General features: G+C 52.2%; 1 protein-coding gene and 1 long non-coding RNA gene across 3 annotated transcripts in view; both read right to left on the bottom strand.

Annotated features, from left to right (window-relative positions):
* Positions 1-13661, bottom strand: part of LOC138846506 (protein Aster-A-like) — a 406361-nt gene that overhangs the window by 94343 nt on the left and 298357 nt on the right.
* LOC108176065 (uncharacterized) lies at positions 544-3061 on the bottom strand. Of its 2 annotated transcripts, XR_007917377.3 has the most exons (3): positions 1927-3039; positions 1478-1843; positions 544-763 (listed from the first exon to the last, which is right to left on the bottom strand). It is a non-coding gene; the product is annotated as an uncharacterized LOC108176065 (long non-coding RNA). The 2 variants fall into 2 exon arrangements; XR_011384027.2 differs by having other exon boundaries at positions 1478-3061.

A 13661-nucleotide genomic window follows, 5' to 3' on the forward strand; every position in this document is an offset into this window, starting at 1 on the left:
AGGTACGCAGGGCATCTCCTCCTTCCTGGCGGAGACACAGGTGCCTCACGGGAAAGTGGCTGCGGGGCTGACTGCAGGCCTAGAGACAAGAGTTGTGGGGAATCTTCCAGTTCATTTTCCCCTAACTCCCTGCCTGGGCCCCATAGCACTCTGGGCAGTGTATGTACCCACAGATCATGAAACCCCCTTGCATTCACTGTTAAAATAAAAACTTATGTGAGCCAAGTGGTATTAAAAAAGTATTTTTACATAAAAATTGTCAACATACTCAGGAGCCCCCTTGTTGAATCAGAGGGTCCACGTAGCTTGTGTTTAGGCAGATATTACCAACGGCTCAACGGAGTATCTCGGGCTTACTTCCCACAGCGTATCTGAGATCCTTGCCATTACGTCTTCAGTAGCACTAATATAAAATAACAATGACAGCAACGGATTCTGTCTACTCAGCATTCTGTCCCAGGCCCAGCACTAAGCACGTTTTAGTTACCTCCTGATACGGGGGACTTGGCAGGAAGATGAGATAGGAATAGATGAGCTGCAGGCTTTTTTTTTTTTTTTAATATTTTATTTGAAAGAGTCACAGAAAGAGGTAGAGAGAGAGAGAGGTCTTCCATCCACTGGTTCACTCCCCAGATGACCGTCATGGCCAGAGCTGCGCCGATCCGAAGCCAGAAGCCAGGAGCTTCTCTGGGTCTCCCATGTGAGTGCAGGGGTCCAAGGACTTGGGCCATCTTCTACTGCTTTCCCAGGCCATAGCAGAGAGCTGGATTGGAAGAGGAGCAGGCCACGGCATTAACCGACTGTGCCACAGCGCAGGCCCCAGGTTTTTCTGCACAGCCCTAGACTGTAAGCCCACCCCCACCTGTCACTCCAGTTCACACACTTTCCCATGACACACCTGTGTTTCACTCGGGACCAGGAAGAAGGAGATGCCACGATGTATACAAGCAGGTGCCATGAGTCTCCCAGAAAACCTCATACACACTAAACCCCACCCAACGCCACCCATTACAGGACCACCCCCCACCCCCGCCCCATAAAGGAGCATTTCTCCTCCTGCACTCACTGCCCTCACCATGAATGTATTCTCTCTCTCTCTCTCTCTCTCTCATTCTGGAACTATGTTTATGGCGCTGTTTTGAATTCTTATCTCTGAAGAGACAAGAACTTGTTATATAAAAACCGGGAAACACCTCCCTAGAACACTTGAACGAAGAAGCCAGTGTTATCTCATTTACTCACGGTTCTCAAAGGTGGTCCAGCATCAAACACAGAGCTGGGCCCTGATTCGAGGTGGGGTCTGAGAACTTGCATCAAATTCCCAGGTAATGTTGATGTGTCTGAAGGCTACTGCATGTGGGACCATCTAGAGTTAAAGGACTACCTTCATTTTTCTTATAAATCTCCATCTCAAGCCTCGGAGTGAGAAAGTGCTGGTGCAAGTCTACACAGGAAGGAACAGCAAGGCACCGCTTACCTGTTAAAGGTCTGTCTTTGAGGGTGGGTCATTGCCACAAGTAGCCACGGAAATCTGTGAGCGTCTCCTTTAAGAGGAAGCGAAGCCAAGCCCTGTTTGAGACCTTAGAAGCTATTTAGAGACCAGGAAGTCCGCTCCCAGTGCCACCGGGCTTGAGGCCAGAAACTACATTACCCAGAAGGCATTGCTTTGTGCGTCGCGGGCGCTGGCCAATGACGGACGACGGAGAAGGGCGTTTCCCGTAGCAGAGTGGGCGGGGCTTCTTGCGCTGCGCCTCAGAGCGTCTCTCGTTCCCGGCTGATCGGTCCTTAACAGCCCAACGCGGGCTGGACGCATAGCTGAGGTGGCGTCTCACACCTTCCGAGACTGAGCAGAGGAAAAGCGGCTTACGCGCTGGTGTGCGAGCCGTGCCCGCCCCCGAGGGCTGTCCGCTGGCACTTGGCACTCACAACGCCCGGGTTGATGCCTTGGCCCTTGTGCGCCCTTATTCGCCCCGCGGAGACAGAGGTCCGGTTCCGCCCGCGGCTGGGGCGAGGCGCTGGCAGAGACGGGCCAGCTTCAGTAACCGCCACGCCGGCCTGGCTCCGGCCACTGAGTCCCGTGGCGGCGCCGGCGCGGAGTGGAGGTGGCGCAGAGCCGCGCGCGCTCGGTGCTCTGCTCGCAGGGTCCCTCCTGCCGTGACGTAGTGGTCCTGGGACCCTTCCCCTTTGCCTTTTAATGCCCTTGGGTCTGGGGGTCCGCAGGGGAGCTGAGTCGTTTCCAATTCCGGATCCCGAACCCTGGTCGGGGGTTTTAAGAAGAGTTACCCATCTCTGGCTCTGTCCTGAAGCCTGAAGCTCTGCCCCCGGCTTCCGATCCCTGGGATCTACCATAGTGATATTAGGGCAGGCGGTCGGGGCGGCAGAGGGGAGGCCCGGCTTCTTCGCAGGTTCCAGCCTCCTGCGAACGCGCGCCCTGCGAGGCGGCAGCCGAGGGCTCCGGTGCCTGCCACCCACGGGGGATTGAGGCTCCTGCCTGGCTGTCGTGGGCGTTGGGGAAGTGAACTAGGGTCTTTCTCTCTGCCCTTTAAGTACACCTGCGTCTCCCACGTGGGTAACAGGGACCCAGACACTTGGGCCATCCTCTGATGCTTCTCCCAAGCCATTAGCAGGGAGCTGGCTGGGAAGTGGAGCAACCAGGATGTGAACCGGCGCCCATATGGGATGCCGGCGCTGCAGGGAGGGCGGGGTGCTTACAGGCTACGACACAGCGCGGCTCCGGAAGTGCTGCTTTTCCAATAAGAGTAGAGCTGGCGCCGCGGCTCACTAGGCTAATCCTCCACCTTGTGGTGCCGGCACACCGGGTTCTAGTCCCAGTCGGGGCGCCGGATTCTGTCCCGGTTACCCCTGCTTCCAGGCCAGCTCTCTGCTGTGGCCAGGGAGCGCAGTGGAGGACGGCCCTGCACCCCATGGGAGACCAGGAGAAGTACCTGGCGCCTGCCTTCGGGTCAGCGCGGTGCACTGGCCGCAGCGCGCCGGCCGCGCCGGCCATTGGAAGGTGAACCAACGGCAAAGGAAGACCTTTCTCTCTGTCTCTCTCTCTCTCTCTCACTGTCCACTCTGCCTGTGGAAAAAAAAAAAAAAAGAATAAGAGTAGAAAGTCCTTTGCGTCCCGGGAAGACGGGATGGTGACTGCATTTACCTTCGCAGACGCCACCTGTTTATTACAGATGTCTTGGCTTGCAACTTAACAGTAGTGAGTCCATTTTCCTTTAACAGTTACTTGTATTTAAAAAGTGATTCCCCTATGATGCTCATTACTGATAGTGTCCTGGAATGTTGTGCCTCTGGGGATATAAACAGACCCTGAGTACCAGAATGTTCCAGAATGTTCCAGCACGTTTGCTGTCATCACAGCCCACCGTCGCCTCCCTGCCAGGACAGACATCCTGGCTTTCCTGGAGCCATGGCCTGCACCATCCTTGGGCACCCGAGTCATGGAGAGCTTGCACAGCGATCCCTTAGGGAAGCCTTGACAGTGGCTAAAAGACAAAGGCTGGGCTGGTAGCTCGTGTTGAGATATTCCCCGGAGCCCACAGTCTCCCAGCTGCCAGTTGCGGGCATGGAGAGCTTGTTGGAGCCCTGTGGGGCGCCAGGCGGCTGGCACCTCCTCGTGGCTCTTGCATGGCCCTGGAAGCAGTTTCCAGAGTGGCTGAAATTGTCTTAACTGGGAAGGTCCCTGGAAAGGTTCCTTGCCCGTGTCACTGTGGATTCACGGTGATGACACCCCAGGCCGGAGGGATCTGGGTTCAAATCCTGCCTCTTCTCGTTAAGCGCGTGTTTCTGGCTGACTTGACTCTGAGTCTGTTTGCTGATTGGTGAGTGGCAGTGACGGTGGCGCTCCCTCATGGCTGTGGGAAGACTGCTAACATTCGCAGACGCCTTGTGGCAGGTGTTGGACATTGTGGTGTTTGCTTTATGGACATTTCTTCTCTCCTTGATGCACACAGCCACCTGGGGAAGTAGGAGCTATCATCGTGTGGATGCCGAGATAGAAGCTCACATCAGGCCTGTGTGGGCTGTTTCCAGGCCTGCAGACTCGTAGCTGCTTACACACTGCGTGGGAAGCCCTGGCACAGGCAGACGGTATGGCGAGGCTGTGCCGCTGCCGCTGTGACCGTGTCGGGATTCCTGCTTTTCCCTCACCGGGCACTCGCCGTCCACCCGTTACCATCCACACAGGATGGTCACTGTCTCCGCTGGCTCCCACAGGGGAGGCCTTTCCCTCCCACACCACTGGATGGAGCGCAGGGCGGGGTTCTCAGGAGATGCTCAGTGTTCAGGCCTTGGGGCTTTTGGGGCTTTGCCAGTAATCCAGCGGCCGGTTCTAGTGTCCTCTGATGTCTACGCTGCCACCTCTGCATGGCTTTCTAGCCGTTGGTATCATCTGAAGATGTGGCAGTGACCTTCACTGGGGAGGAATGGGGGCGGCTGGACCTGGCCCAGAGGACCCTGTACCAGGAAATGATGCTGGCCACCTGCGGGCTCCTGGTCTCGCTGGGTAAGACCTCATTTCTCTCCTACAGCCTCTTTGGTCCTCTCTATACGTGGTGAGGGATCCCCCTGTTCTCCCGGCAGCCTCAGCGTGCTGTGGTCTGAGACGTTCTCTCCTGTGGACTCCGTGTCTCTCCAGCAGGGATCGTAAGAGACAGTCCCTCTCAGCACGTTCATCCCAGTGTCCCGCACAAGCTGGCCCCAGTTGGATGTCCTTAATCCAGGTTCCCCTGAGATGGAAGGTGGCTGGTCCAGCATGGTCCAGTCACGCGTCCTCACGGCCGCTAAGCAGGACCTCTGAGTGACGGGAGGGCCAGCCAGGCAAAATAAGGCTGTTTGCCATCCCCGCTACTGTTGTTTTCCCAGCAACATGATCTCAGCTAAAGGCTGCTTCAGGCCCTGGTACATGCGCCGTGACCTGGACTCCCTGTGACCCATGCCTTGGCTCCCTGCAAAGCATGCCGATGCCCTGTCGGAGGGCGTGGGGGGCAGCCGAGAAAGCTGCCCATTTTCCCTTTCTCTTTCCTGGCACTGTTGGTTGAGTGTTGGCTCAGGGCTGCATCTGTGAGCTCTTGGCTAACTTCCTCATCCGCAGGTACAATAGCACTGAGCTTGGCACCACGAGCCCGCTGGGGTGCAATGCCAGTCTCTGGATTCGATCATTTATATAGTAACCCTTCACTTACAGCCAGTGGCCTACGACCTGGGAGGTGCTTGGAAGAAATCTGGCAACAAAGCAAGTGACTGAATCCCAGGTTTTCTCCCACCTAAATCTTTAACAGGCAATTTGCCCAGAAATTGGTCTGAGTACGAATTGAATGGAGGCCCAAGGTCTCCCTTCCCCCCAGGCCCAGATGGGTCCCTCTCACGGGGCTCGTGCGGCCTGGCATCCTCATGGTGGCTCCCAGGAGGTCCGTCATCAAGAAAGCGAGCACCGTGGTACTTTATGATCAATATGACAGGACGGAGATTGTGGGGCTGGGCGTTCCGAGCAGATGGAGTCCCTGGGAGAGGGGGTGCCTGGCCCCTAACAGACGAAGGAAGCTCTGAGCCTCCTTGTCCTCTGCTCCCTTCCAGAGTTCACTGTCAGGCCCGCGGCAGACGCCAGGGAGCACTGGCTCAGTGACAGCTGGGTCTTACTGGCCTGAGGACGAGGCTTTGTAGTTCCTCCATCAGTGACCTCTCTCCAGCCTTTGCTGAGTCTGTTTACCTTTGGCAAAAATACGTTTGACCGCGTGGAACAGAACATTGCCTCCGAGTGGTCAATGTGTTGTTCACTCCCGAGAAGCTTAACACACTGTGCTACCATGCTGGCCCCAGAGATAATATACGTCATTTCTATTGTGTATTAAAAATTTTTAACATTTAGCATCTGATAGCTAAATCTTAATCAGTCTGGAGGTAAGAGTACAATTTTGTTTTTCCCATGTGTCACATAGTTTTTGTAGAGCTGTTCGTTTGAACATTTCCTCCTTTGCACACTGGACTTCCTGCTACTTCTGTCAAATAGCAAAATCCCACAAACCTGTTTCTGAGGTTCTCTGTTCTGTCTCTTTCCTCTGACCACTGCCATCTATGCCTTCGTCACACCGCCTTGATGTATATAACTCCATCACAATACCAGTTCCTCATTGGCAAGACCTGTGCTACTCTTCTTTAGAGATATTTTCTAAACAAATTCTGCCATCAGCGTGTCAACATCAATGGACACCCCTGTTGGAATTTTACCTGATATTGTGTTGAATGTACAGATACTTGGGAGGAACGGGCAACTTTATGTTATTCTCTGTTCACGTGTCTGTTACATTCGCTAACTTCCTTTATTTCCTATTTTGTGTCTCCTTAAGTAATCTTTATTCACATACACCAGACTCTTGCTATCCATCCAGTTGCTGTCTGTCTCCACCTCCCGCATTCCCCTCCTGATTGCTCTGGGAGTTCTCTGCGCCTTTAGCAATGCATGCCACAGCACCTTGGCCGCGTAGCGGACACTGGTCTCCTTCCGCCGCCCGTCTGGATCGGGGTCGGTGCGCTTCCCTGTCACCGTAGTGCCGGGAACTTCCTGTCTCGGAGCACATTCGTCACCGCAGTGACAACCGTGACTTTGCCCAGCCTCTGCTGCTGTGGCTAGTGAGGCGTCTCCACTCCAGGTTCTCTGTTCCTCGCCCAGCTTTGCCTCTTGGATTCCCTTTTAAAGACGTCAAGAGGCCAAGGATTAGGGAAGAAATTGCAGACCCGAGTTTAAGAAGTATAAACACGAGGCCCCAGAGGCACCGTCTTCATCTTTATTCTTCTCCAAAAGTGGGGGTTTTGCTTGTTCTGTGTTGACATCACTAAGGGACACTTTCTGTATTGGATTCCCTCCAGGTGAGGAAGCAAACCCCGAGACCATAGCGCCCACCGCTTCTCGGCTGGCCTTCTCTGCGCAATGCCTCTTCCAGGAACAACTGACCCTGAGGCCACAAGGGATCCTAGGCTGGAAAAAGCAGAGGATGAGGGAGGGCTACCGAAAGTACAAAAAGGGCACCTGGGGTCGGGATCAGACCCCCACAAGAAGACGCACCCTGGGAAACTGAGCCGTGAGCGCCGTGACTTGGAGAAGGACCGCCGTCTAGGGCTAAGGGTGTGACAGGAGCGAGTCACGCCGCAGAGTGCCCTCCGTCAGCATGACTCCCAGGGACCAGGCAGGGACCCCGTCGTCGGCGGTGCAGGGGATAACCCCTACAACTGCAAGGAATGTGGGAAAGGGTTTAGCAGGACTTGGGCGCTTGTCCGACATCAGCAGATTCACAGAGGGGTGAAGCGCAGGGATGCAGCGAGTGTGGGCAGGCCTGTCGCTCTTTGGCCGACATCGGAGGTTTCATACTGGGGAGAAGCCGTGCAAGTGCATGGAGTGTGGCCAGGCCTTCCAACGCCGGTCTCAGCTCACCGAGCACCAGCGCGGTCACACTGGGGACGAGCCCTGTGCGTGCCGAGAGTGCAGGAAGCTTTGACCCTTCGCTCTCCTTTTGTCCAACAAGATAGGACCCACACGAGAGAAGAGCCCTGTGAGCAGAGAATGTGGGGAAGTGTTCTGCTACAGCTCTTGCCCAGTGCAGGAGGGTGCATGGTGGGAAGCAACTCCATGGGGCGCGGTGAATGTGGGAGGGCTCTCACTCACTCACCGCCCCGCTTTGATCCAGCATGACCCACGCGGGAGAGAAACCCTTCTTGTGCAAAGAACGTGGAAAAGCTTTTGCCTCAACTCGTCCTTGCCCCAACACCTGAGAATTCACACGGGAGAAAAACCCATGAACGTGGAAAGGCCTTTGCTCACCGCTCCACGTGTACCCGGCACAGGGGAACCCATACAGGAGAGAGGCCCTTTGCATCACAGAACGTGGGAGGAGCTTCTGTGATAGCTTTTCCTTAATGCAGCACGGGAGGATTCCCACTGGCGAGAAGCCCTGTGAGTGCCGCGAGTGTGGAAACACTCTGTTGTTATCCAACAGGCTAGGGCCCCCAGTGGAGACAAGCCTTTGTCTCCAAGAATGTCTTTGTCTTGCAAGAATGTGCAAAAGCTCATTACTGTAGCTCTTCCTTCACACACACACACACACACACACACACACACACGGATCCACACTGGAGAAACACTGTGTTTGCAGGGCACGTGAGCCTGCAAACTTTGTTCGGCATAATCGGGTCCACACTGGAGAAAGTCTTTTGAGTACAAAGAATGTGAAAAAGTCTTTCGTGACAGTCTTGCCTTAACTCAGCACAAGAGAGACCCCTTGAGTGCAGTGAATGTGGAAAGACCCTCAGCCACAGTTCATCGTTCACTCACCATCGAAAGATCCACACCGGAATTCAAATGACAAAGGAAGGCCTTGTGCAGGCGTGAGCGGCTCAGTCAGCTGCAGTGCGCCCACACTGGTGAGATACCTTTCCTTTTAAATAGAACAACCAAGGAAAATCTTCTGGCCACAGAAATATCTTAGTATCTGAGAAATCATAGAATTGTTAGCTCCATGAAAGCTTTCTGAGACAGGTTGTGGTTTATCATCTTAAGAATTGTATGAGAGGGGCTGTCTCTGTGGCACAATAGGCTAAGCCCCCACCTGCCATGCAGGCATCCGTATGGTGCTGGTTTGTGTCCCGGCTGCTCCTCTTCCAGTCCAGCTCTCTGCTATGGCCTGAGAAAGCAGTAGAAGATGGCCCAGGTCCTTGGGTCCCTGCCACCCCCATGGGAAACCCAGAAGAAGCTCCTGGCTCCTGGCTTCAGATTGGCCCAACTCCAGCCATTGCAGCCATTTGGGGAGTGAACCAGCAGATGGAACATTCTCTCTGTGTATCTCTCCCTCTCTCTGCCTACCTCTCAAATAAATAAATACATCATCTTTTAAAAAATTACATGAGAAATTCCCCCAGCCTAGAGATGCCTGGTGTACCTGAGAGTCACCCAGGAGAGAGGCTCATCGTTGTGCATTTCGGTAGAATGTCAGCAACAACTTTCCTCTTTACACATCCACCTCGGGAGCATTTTAAAGGAACAGTAGGAGATCAAGAGACTCATAAGAGGATAAACAAGGAAATGCATGACTTGTTTCTAATTTGCCTGTGAGACCTGAGATATTTTTTCATTTTGGAGAGCAATGGAATAGAGTGTGAGTTTTTGATGCACCAGAGTCAGGAGAGCTGGATCATTGAGGGCAGCTCTGTCAACATGGAAAACTTTTCTTTGTTCCAAAACATGTGCTCCCTGCCCTTAAAGAGCTTAAGTCTGTGAGGAATACAAAAGCTTGAGTCTGAAACACACACACACACACACACACACACACACGGATTTGCTTGCATGCATACGTTTTTATATGCAGTGAATTCTTGTTATTCGTGGTAGTTCTGTTATGTGACTTTGCCAGGCACACTGAATTAGTGAATACTGAACCATTGTTGCTAGGCAGAAATACAGAGTAGGTTCCTGTGGGTCTCTGGTCCAGACATTTCTATCAGCCATTCAGAACATAACCTTTTACAGATCTTTTTCTTCTGTTTAAAAACACCTTGGGTAGTATGTTTCTTATAAATTTAGACTATTTATAGAAAAGATATTTAAATTATAGCATTTTTGTGTAATCTGTATTGTACTGCATTGACTTTCGTGCAGTTATAGACACACATAGTAATACAATATTCATATGCAATAAATAACAGGAAATACCACACAGCACTCAGAAAACTGTGAACACATTCTATACAGTACATTAAGACAGTAAAGATCATTCTAGAAAACATTTAAGATTAAAATACTTTTGTTGGAGCCATAGGACGGTACACTACATAGGTAAACCTCTTGACCCTGACTCTGGGCAAGAAAACCAAGGGAGAGGTTGAGGAAGCCACTCTGTGACAAGGCTGACGTGTTGATACCTGGCTGTTCTCTCTCAGGAGTTTGACTCCCACTACTTGGTGACAGTGTCAGCAACTTTCCCTCCCAAACGGCTTGGAAAACTGCATCCGCTTTGGTGGCTTCTCACTCTAAATGTCGAAGTGTCCCAGAGGGAGACCTAAGTCAGAGGCTGCATTCAAGCCAGGCACATCCTTCTTGTCATTGAAAAACATTGTCAGGCAGAAGTCCCATGTGACGTTTTGGCTGCCCCGAGAGGGACGGTTCCTGGAGTCCCCAGCTGACTTTCACAGCCTACTCCTCACTGCTGACTTGGGTGTTTTGTTTTACCATCCCATCTAGGTCTTCCCTCATGTCCCCCAGCACTTTCTCTGCCAAACTTTCCTCCACATTTCTTTAAAAAAAAAAAAAGATTTATTTATTTACTTGAAAGGTAGAGTTAGACAGGCACAGGCAGAGAGAGAAGTCTTCCATCTTCTGGTTCACTCCCCAAATGGCTGCAGTGGCCGGAGGTGGGCTGATCCGAAGCCAGGAGCTTCTCCGGATCTCCCACACAGGTTCAGGGGCCCAAGGACTTGGGCCCTCTTTTTGTTGTTGTTTTAAAGATTTATTTTATTTATTTGAAAGAGTTACAGAGAGAGAGAGAGAGAAAGAGAGAGAGAGAGGTCTTCCACCCACTGGTTCACTCCACAAATGGCTATAACAGCCAGAGCTGGGCACATCCACAGCCAGGAGCTTCTTCTGGGCCCCAAGGTGGGTGGAGGGGCCCAAGGACTTGGGCCATCCTCCACTGCTTTCCCAGGCGCATTAGCAGGGAGCTGGATAGGAAGTGGAGCAGCCGGAATCGAACCGACTCCCATATGCGATGCCAGCACTGCAGGCGACAGCTTTACCCACTACACTGCAGCGCCAGCCCCCTCCTTGTTTCTTATCATTGAAGCTTTTTCCACTCATCTGTCACTGTAGGATCATTTTTATTGTCTCACTGTACTGTATGGAATGTGTTAACAGCAATTGCTTTATGGGAGGTTTTTTTCTTTATATTTTCTGTACCTTTCAGAGCCTTCAAAAACTTTTCATAAGTCCAGCCAGTCAAACATTATCAATAATAGCCTGCTTGACAGTATCCGAAGCTGGCCAGCGCAGCCATGTCTGACAGTCTGGCTGTCAGTAGTCCGGTGCTTCCCTTGCTGGTGTCGCGAGCCGCGCGAGCTTTGCTGTAAAGTCCTTCACGTTGTGTATACGAAAGCCTTTAAGCACACACTCTGATGAAGAGGTTGGATGGCAGGTACAGTGTTTGGGGCTTGAAAAGAACATTTAGGGTCGAGTGGGAATTTGCAAGTTCTCCATGGCAATGAGGCGATATCCAGAAGTAATAGGAACGTGAAGGCAGCGTTTTTGCCATGGAGATGGTATTCAGCTTGGATAAAGCGGTTGTGGGGCCAATCCTAGAATGTTTCTGATGTTACCATACATATCTGTTCTACTCACCATGGACTGGCATACAGATCAGGGTTTTCCCTCTGTTTCCTGTGGATCTGGGGTCCTTTGCAAAGTCAGGTTCACATTGAATGTCATCTGGTATTCCCACACAGCAGCAAGGCTGGGTGACCTCTGCATGACTTAAAGTCAGGGATTGGGAGGCCGTGTGGGTTGAGTAGGTTCATTTGCCCAGGACCTCACAAAGCGGGCCAGGCTCCTCAACACTGAATCCTGTTTCCACCAAACCCTTTTCCAAAGTGCGTCTTTCTGATGTGCAGAATGTGCTTCGCTCTGCAGCGTTGACATCCTTTGTCCTGTGTTACCACTTGACATGTAGAACCAGTGGGTCAAGCTGAGGTTCCCACTTTTCTGATCTGAATATCGTAACTCTAAGTGTCTTTTTTTTTTTTTTTTTTTGACAGGCAGAGTGGACAGTGAGAGAGAGAGACAGGGAGAAAGGTCTTCCTTTGCCGTTGGTTCACCCTCCAGTGGCCGCCGCGGCCAGCGCACTGCGGCCGGCGCACCGCGCTGATCCGAAGGCAGGAGCCAGGTACTTCTCCTGGTCTCCCATGGGGTGCAGGGCCCAAGTACTTGGGCCATCCTCCACTGCACTCCCGGGCCACAGCAGAGAGCTGGCCTGGAAGAGGGGCAACCGGGACAGAATCCGGTGCCCTGACCGGGACTAGAACCCGGTGTGCCGGCACCACAAGGCGGAGGATTAGCCTAGTGAGCCGCAGTGCCGGCCACTCTAAGTGCCTTTGACTTTTACCCTCAGAGATGCTGTCTTGCATGCTTTGTGAAACTGGTCATCATCATACGAATTCACAAGTTGTGCCTCTTCCATGTTTCCCGCAGCCTCACGTAGATGTTGCTTTTAACACTTTCTGAACCAGCCTCATTCTAAACGGGCGATTCTGCTGCGCCTGTCTGGTGGCCCTGTAGGGTTGATTGACAAGCATTGAACTTAGCGCCAACAGCGGCATAACCCGTAACTGAAGGAAGCTTCTCTGACACACACATTCTCTTCACTGGGCACTTTCTGCACGTAGGAACATTAGACGCCACCTCGGCACTACACTTGGTGGCAATTTTTAATAGCAAAATCACACACACACACATTCACATACACACACACACACACACACAGAGAGAGAGAGAGAGAGAGAGAGAGAGAGAATGCACCAAACAGACTGAAAAAGATGCTTCAAAGTGTGAGCTTTGAAATAATACAGCACCATTGTGTGCCGCAGCCAGTAATATGAACGGTGGACAAGTCAACACTTCTGCCGCTCCGCACATGACCGCCAGAGTTCTTTGAGTATCAATTTGAGGGGTACAAATACATTTTAGTGAATAGATGAATTCACAAATCGAGAAGTCACAAAAAATGTGCGTAGTCAGTATGTTCCATTTTCTGTTCATCGGAAAAGCATCAGATCTTGAAGATCTCACTCTCCTTCGTGTGGCTATACCTTTAGTCCAGTTTGCCAGCTAACAGCCTGCTTCCTGGGGATGGGCTGGGATTTCAGGCCATTTACTGATGACAAGATTGGGTGGGTGTCCTTGCCCATGTCACCCCTCCCTAGATCTCTGTGTTCTCTTAAGAGTAGGAAGGTAGCTGCTGAACTTGAAAAAGCATGGGAACGTGAACCGGTAGTAAACCAGGTGACGCGCAGACACGGAGGCAGGCAGGAACCTGGGACAGACAAGCTGGCAAGAGCTTGCTTGTTGGAGGAAGCAGCTCAAGGTGAAAGTGGCTTCACAGACAGAGCGGCAATTCACAGAGTAGCTTTGTAATCTGGGCGGAGTAGCAGGGCCAGATCAACAGCACCGTGAAAATCTGGGTTCGCCTCTGACTGCCCTGTTGCCCTGGATTGCTCTGGATAATTTTAGCAAGTACCTAAGTATTCTCTCCTGTTTCCTAAAAATTCTGTAGTTGTTCTACTTTCGGGGTAGAAATTTCTCAACCTAAGCTTAGGTCATTAATTCCAGGCCTTTTTCTTTTCCTACGCAGGCTTTTAGCACTACAAATTTCTCTCTAAATGCTTACTTAGTAACATAATTTTTTTTTTCTTGAAAGGCAGAGTTAGTGAGAGAGAGACAGAGAGAAAGGTCTTCCTACTGTTGGTTCACCCCCCAAATGGCTGCTACGGCGGGCATGCTGCGCCGATCCGAAGCCAGGAGCCAGGTGCTTCTCCTGGTCTCCCATGCGGGTGCAGGGCCCAAGCACTTGGGCCATCCTCCACTGCCTTCCTGGGCCACAGCAGAGAGCTGGCCTGGAAGA

The sequence above is a fragment of the Oryctolagus cuniculus genome, chromosome 18, assembly GCF_051225735.1.
Source record: "Oryctolagus cuniculus isolate XC-2025 breed Fujian yellow rabbit chromosome 18, ASM5122573v1, whole genome shotgun sequence".
NCBI classification, from domain to species: domain Eukaryota; kingdom Metazoa; phylum Chordata; class Mammalia; order Lagomorpha; family Leporidae; genus Oryctolagus; species Oryctolagus cuniculus.